We start from the raw sequence: 7,812 nt of genomic DNA on the forward strand, positions 1-7,812 counted from the left end.
GATGGGATATGTAGTTTCACCACAGCTGGAGGGCCAAGGTTGCCTACCCCTGCCCTACATTTTGGTTCTTTCAGTCCTAGTTACAGTGGTCACCAGGACAAAAAGAGAGGGCGACTATCTCCAGTGAGGACACAGACAACAATAAAAACCTGACAGAAGTTTCAGCATTATCGCAAGGTTTAAATGCTTTAAAATGAAAAAAAAAAAATTGTAATAATTATGGATATGTGTTATACAGTAGGTATGAAAGCTATATTTATTAAAGTATATGTAACCCCTAACATTGAACTTTTATTTTCTCCCTTTTGGTCTTTTGAATTTACCATTGAGTGCATTGTTACGTATATCTGAAAAGTGTGAAAATTACCTGGCGATCCTGCCAGAAATTCAGAGCTGCCCGTGTCCTCTGCACACTTTCTGCATTATCTTAAGGAGTCTATTTAGCCCTCTTAGTTCTTATCTTGGAACTACAAGACAAGTAATCTCTATGTTGTGGACAAACGGATAGGGGAGGGTTTGCGTAGTTTAGCCAAAAATAACTAAGTAGGGCTCACACTACCAAGTTGTGCCTAGTCATGTTCTCAATTGTGTTTCTACAGCAGGAGTTAAGCTGGCCATAGATGGAACGAAATTCAGCCGGTTCTGCAGAGACCAGACAAATTTACATTCATCTACGGCCATTCCCATTCCTGAGAAGTTGATCTAAAGATTAACTTCTCAGGAACAGGCTTTTTGGAAAAATTTTGCGTGAGCAGCATTGCAGTCAATCGGCTGCTGCACTGATCAGTGTATTTTGACAGTGGAGGAGTCCCGTTGTCAGAATACAACAGCACAGGGGGGAGGATTCCTGTATTGCTTTGGTGGATGGGGGAATTTATTCAAATATTTTTAATCAGCCTACAGGCTGGTTGAAAAAAAATGTCTCAATCTATGGCCAGCTTTAGGAGCTGAGTGCAATTCTGGCAGATTAAGCCCTTGTACACACGGTCGGAGAATCCGTCGGAATGTGTCCTATCGGACCGTGTCGTCGGATAATTCGACTGTGTGTGGTATGCATCGGACTGATTCCGTCGGACCCAATTTTCCAACATGTTGGAAATATTTCCCGACCAACTGGTTCGATCGGACATACTCCGATCATGTGTAGAGGATTTTGATCGGACCAAGTGCCACGCATGCTCAGATCAAATTCCTACATCAAAGCTATTGGCTACTAGCCTGAATGTAGTCCCATCGTAACGAAATTACGTCATCCCGTTCTGAATGATCGGATTTTTCGACAACTTAGTCTGACCGTGTGTATGCAAGTTTCGGACAAGATCCGACGGACAAAATCCGACGGATTTGGTTGTTGAAATCTCCGACCGTGTGTACAGGGGCTTAGAGGTATTTTTATGAACTTGCAGGGTTACAACATATTGGGGCTGAATTACTAAAGGCAGAGTGAAGTTGCTCTCTGCAAGAGGAGCTGTTCCAGAGCTTAGTAAATGACCAAAGGTCCTGTTAACTTCCATCATCCAATCATGTGCAAGCAAAAATGCATTTGTTTAAATTTTCCTTGCACGTGATCGGGTACTTAATGCAAATTGAAGCTATACTGGAGCATGTGCATTTGCAAAGTGCACAATCTATTTGCTTTTAGTAAATCAACCCCTCAATGTAGACATGTATTGCATGTTTTTTTTTCTTTGCCCTGCCATACATTTCTATTTATGGGAATGTCAATAATGGCCTGTAGTTTTGCCTATTACAGCCAACCAGCTTCCCCCTAAGGCCTTGTATCCACTGGTGTTACACATTCAACGCTTGCAAATGCTTTGAAAGTGTGCCTCACTTTTTTTGTGGGAGGAAATGGAAAAACTCTGGACAGCCACGCTCCGAAAAGGATCTTTTCTTGTGCCTTTTATTGTAAAATAAAGATCACATAACACGATACGCAGCAAACGTGATACAGAACAAAATACTGACGCGTTTCACACTGAAATCAGTGCTTACTCATAGCACTGATTTCAGTGTGAAACGTCAGAATTTTGTTCTGTATCACGTTTGCTGCGTATCGTGTTATGTGATCTTTATTTTACAATAAAAGGCACAAGAAAAGATCCTTTTCGGAGTGTGGCTGTCCAGAGTTTTTCCATTTCTTCTCATTTGTGCATGCACTAGCCAGCACCTGGGGCTCTCCGCCTGGAAGTGGAGTGATTATCCTGGTGGTTTGACCTGTGGTATCTTTTTTGTGGTTTGGAAAGTTGAAAGGTTTCCCCTTTTTGCACTCTAAAGGCCCGTACACACGATCAGACTTTCCAACGGGAAATATTGGATGTTAGGCTGTTACATAGTTAGTAAGGTTGAATCCAGTCCAACCTGAGTGAGTGTCTACAATTGTCCCTATCCCTGTACATTGCACACTCACATCAGTCCCTATCAGGTTCCCACAATCCAAGGTCCCCATTCATATACTAGGGCCAATTTTGGACAGAAGCCAATTAACCTACCAGCAGGTCTTTGGAGTGTGGGAGGAAACCGGAGTACCAGGAGGAAACCCACGCAGGCAGAGGGAGAGCATGTAAACTCCAGGCAGGTAGTATCGTGGTGGGGATTTGAACCAGCGACCCTTTTTACTGCTAGGTGAGAGTGCGAATCACTACACCACTGTGCCGCCCTGTTGACGGACAATCCAACCTTATGTATGCTCCATCGGACAATTGTTGTCGGACTTTCCGCCAACCAATGTTGGCTAGCAGGTTCTAAAATTTTCCGCTAACAAATGTGTGTTGTCGGATTGTTCGAGCATGTGTACACAAGTCTGTCGGACAAAAGTCCAAAGTACAAATACGCATGCTCGGAAGCAGAAGCGGTCGGTCTTGTAAACTATGGTTTGTAATGGAGAATTAACATTCGTTACGTGGCAAATTCTGAAATCTCCAAATGCAGCGCACAATTCTCTTCTTCTTTAATGGGATAATAATGAAGCTGCTTTGCTGGTGATACTGATGGAGTTATTGCTAATGAATTTTCAAAGGCTTTTTTTTTCTAGTGATATCAAGAACATTATTATGCTTTTTTTTTATTATTTGGGCAAGTTACCACAACACCATTATCCCGTTTTAAGCTTTGATCTTAAAAACTACAGGATAATGGTGTTGTGGTAACTTGCCCAAAAAAAAAGAAAAAAAGAAGCATAATAATATTATTCTTGATATCACTAGAAAAAAAAATTGTTTGCAATAACTCTATCAGTATCACCAGAAAAGCAGCTTCATTATTATCCTCATTAAAGAAGAAGCAAATTCTATGACATTTTTTTTCACACAAATAGAGCTTTCTTTTGATGGTATTTAATTACCACTGGGTTTTTTATTTTTTACTAAACAAACAAAAAAAAAAAAAAGACTGAAAATTATGAAAAGAAAAAAACAAATTTTACAGGTAATTTTTCTCCTTCACTGAGGTAACACTGATGAGCATTGATAGGCGGCACAGAGGTGGCATTGATAGGTGACACTGATAGGCTACATTTATGGGCACTGATGGGCAGCACTCGTGGGCACTGATTAGCAGTACTGATGGGCACTAAGGGGGTTGATGTCCCTCTAACAGAAGCCCGTTAATGCCTTTCTTCTTTTCTTCATGCTGACAGCATGAGGGTAAAAAAATAAAAATAAAAGCTGATAACCGGCTTCTGTTTACTTCAGTGATCAGCTGTCATTTTCTGACAGCTGATCACGTGGTAAAGGGCCCACTATGATTGACCCTTTATCCGATTTGTGGGGTGTTTGTAGAAGATATATGTTAAGAACCTTGGGTATTGAGTCTGACTTAGTGGAAGGGGACCTCTCTTACGGCTCTGGTTCTGGTCTCACTGGAATGGGAACAGGGAGACCGGAGCGCAGTGGGGTGGGAGAGTCCAGCCAGGTGCAGCAGCAGGTGTCAGGAGATGAGGATCCTCTGAAGCAGGAACTCTCTGTAGCAGGGAAGCAGAAGGCTGCAGGCCACTGGATCAGGATGGATGGAACCTCTGGATGCAAGGTAGCAGATACAGGAACAGGCAGGAGACAGTAGAGGTATCAGGTGCAAGCAGGGGTTCGGCAACAGGAAATCAGTCCAAGAAGGGTCAAACAAGCCGGGGTCGGAGCAGGAGAGGTCAGCAAGGTCAAACGGAGCCGGGTCAGATATCAGATAGGTAGCAGGCAGGTAAGCAGGTATTTTCAGGCACTAGCTGCAGACGAGACAGCACAGAACCACTGTAGCTGCGCCTTTAAAAAGGGCCACTGGCGCCAATCGAGCTAACGCTCGTCCGTGCGTGCGTGTACCGCGCGCACATACGATCGACGTGCACCCGCGCGCGTTGGAAGACGCTCGTACCCACGACGACCCGCGGCACGAGTGCGCGTGCGCGTACGGAAAGTCGATTGTACAGAACGGACGGATTCCTGACAATATAGCTTTTGGGCAAACCAGTCAATATACGCTTCTTGGGATTTTTTTTTTTACTGAAAATATTAGCAGAATACATATTGACCTAAATTTATGAAGACATTTGATTTTTTTTTTTTGCTATTTTTTTTATTTGATATGTTTTATAGCAGAAAGTAAAAAATATTTTTCTTCAAAGTTGTCAGCCTTTTTTTGTTTATAGCACAAAAAAAAAAAAAAAAAAAAAAAAAAAAAGCAAAGATGATCAAATACCACCAAAAGAAAGCTCTATTTGTGGGGAAAAAGTACATACATTTTATTTGGGCACAGTGTTGCCAGTTAACCACTTAAGTACCAGCCTCTTTTTGAGATTTTGGTGTTCACGTGTTTAAGTATTTGCTAGAAAATTCCTTAGAACCCCCAAACATTGTTTTTTTTTTTCTAACACCCTAGAGAATAAAATGGCGGTCATTGCAATACCTTTTTTCACACCATATTTGTGCAGCGATCTTACAAGCACACTTTTTTGGAAAAAAAAAACACTTTTTTGAATAAAAAAATAAGACAACAGTAAAATTAGCCCAATTGTTATATTTATATTTTGAAAGATAATGTTACGCCGAGTAAACTGATACCCAACATGTCACGCTTCAAAATTGAGCCAGCTCATGAAATGGCGACAAACATTTACCCTTAAAAATCTCCATAGGCGATGTTTAAAAAATTCTACAGGTTGCATGTTTTGTGATACAGAGGAGGTCTAGGGCTAGAATTATTACTCTCGTTCTACCGATTGCGGCAATACCTCACATGCGTGGTTTGAACACCATTTTCATATGTGGGCGGTACTCAGGTATGCGTTTGCTTCTGCGTGCGAGCTCGGCGGGACGCGGCACATTTAAAAAATTTTTTTATCATTATTATTTATTTTACCTTTTATTTTTACACTGTTTAAAAAAAATAATCACTTTTATTCCTATTACAAGGAATGTAAGCATCCCTTGTAATAGAAAAAAGCATGACAGGTCCTCTTAAATATGAGATCTGGGGTCAAAAAGTCCTCAGAGCTCATATTTAGACTAAAATGCAATAATATAAAAAAAAATTTAAAACAATTTGTAATTTTAAAAAAAATTGGCCCTTTAACATCCCTTTCACACCAGGGCGTTTTGCAGGTGCTATCGTTAGAAATAGCGCCTGCAATCCGCCCTAAAGAAGCTGCACCATTGTATCTTTCACACTACAGTGGTGCGCTGGCAGGACGTCAGAAAAAAGTCATGCCAGCAGCTTCTTTGGAGCGGTGAAGGAGCGGTGTGTTTACCGCTCCTCCCCATTGAAATCAATGGGGCAGCACTATATTACCACCGGCAAAACGCTGCTATTGCGGCGTATTGCCGGCGGTTTTAACCCTTTCGCGGCCGCTAGCGGGGGGTAAAAGCGTCCCGCTAGTGGCTGAAAAGCACCGCAAATCCGGCGGTAAAACGCCGCTAAGAATGGGCGGTGTGGTGTGAAAGGGGTCTTAGAGCTGTGGGCAGAAGTGACGTTTTGACGTCGCTTCCGCCCAGCAATTGTATGAAGACAGGTGGGGGCCATCTTGCCCTAACTCGTCTCCATACCAAGCAGGAGACAACACGCTGTTTACAATATTAATATGGGGCTTTAGGTGCTACCTATACCAAACAAGATGTTTTGCCTGGATTAATGCCCTAAGGCGAGAGAACGTTGTAATATACAAATTAAACTCCCCAGTCCAAAGGTGACTTACAGTGTACGAACGATGGGATTAATTAACACACCAAACCACAGTGCAAGATGTATATGCACCAGATACTGGGAATGGAGTAATAGCCCAAAAAAGAGGGATGGGGAGAGGGAAAAGAAGGAGTGGTATTTGGAATCAAGATCCCCAACGAGAGATGCCTTTATCCCAATTTACACACGCTTCCCACTTACCCCCTATATATACTCCCCAACAACGTAGCATATACAGGATGTATTAGACCGGAGGTAGGTAGTGCATGTGGATTGTATACATTAAACCAGGAACATGCCACTACAATTAAATATAAAGTGATCAGGTGTCCAAAATAAATTAAATTGTGGTAATGAAAATATTTCCAACTGACATGACTATGCATGTTAATAGTAGACCCTTCTTACAAAATTATTTAAAGGCCTAGATGTGTCCACTTCTCTACAATATCCACATAAGGGAAGAAAAGGGGGGGGGGGGGTCTATTCTATTAAGTATAGCAGAAGATCCAGATCTTTATCTCAGAGGTACAAACAATCAGTGCAAAAAATTAAAAAATAATTACTAATACAGTGCACAAAAAGTACTTGTTGTTTGTTTGTACCTCTGTGGATATTGTAGAGAAGTGGACACATCTAGGCCTTTAAATAATTTTGTAAATCTACCTGAGATCAAGTGGTTAACTTGTATTAAAGCGGGAGTCCACTGTTTTTTTTTTTTTTTAAAAGCCAGCAGCTACAAATACTGCAGCTGCTGACTTTTAAAATAGTGACACTTACCTGTCCAGCGCGCCCGCGATGTCGGCACCCGAAGCCGATCGCTAGGTCGTCTGTCGGGTCCTGCCGCCGCCATCTTGGGTATGGGAATCAGGAAATGGAGCCTTTCGGCTTCATTTCCCGGTTCCCTACTGCGCATGCGCGAATTGCGCTGCGCAATAAGGACGCTCCCCGCTGCCTCTGGGAGCTGTGTGTTTCCCAGCAGGCAGCGGGGCACTTGCGGGAAGGGGCGGGCACTTGCGGAAAGGGGCGTAAGTTACGCCCCTTTCCGCAGAGAGCTGTCCCGGAAGTGGGTGCAGTTACCTGGATTATCCAGGTAACTGCACCCCCCTCCCCCCTGAAAGGTGCCGATTGTGGCACCGGAGGGGGGGGGGGTTCCGATGAGCGGAAGGTCCACTTTAGGGTGGACCTCCGCTTTAAGAGTCACATAAATGGCAAACAGGCCACTTTAAGACCCCTTCCACACTGAGGTGCTTTGCAGGCGCTATAGCGTTAAAAATAGTGCCTGCAAAGTGCCCTGAAACAGCGGCTCAATTCACTCCAGTGTGAAAGCCGGAGGGAAAAAGTCCTGCCAGCAGCTTCTTTGGAGCACATTAGGAGCGGTGAACTCACCGCTCCTAAAGGGCCTCTGCCCACTGAAAGCAACGGGGCAGTGCTGCCATACTGCCGGCAAAGCGCCGCTGCAGCGACATTTTGCGGGCAGATTTATCCCCTTTTTGGCCGCTAGTGGGGGTTAAAACACCCCGCTAGCGGCTGAATCGCGCCACCAAAACTACGGTAAAGCAGTGCTAAAAATAGTGTTGCTTTACCACTGACTCCCGGGGCAGCTAAGTGTGAAAGGGGTCTAAGTGGCAGTGGTTGGAACTACCT

This window comes from Lithobates pipiens, unplaced genomic scaffold, assembly GCF_037356315.1.
Source record: "Lithobates pipiens isolate NorthernLeopardFrog02 unplaced genomic scaffold, aLitPip1_a1.2 Scaffold_8, whole genome shotgun sequence".
NCBI classification, from domain to species: Eukaryota; Metazoa; Chordata; class Amphibia; order Anura; family Ranidae; genus Lithobates; species Lithobates pipiens.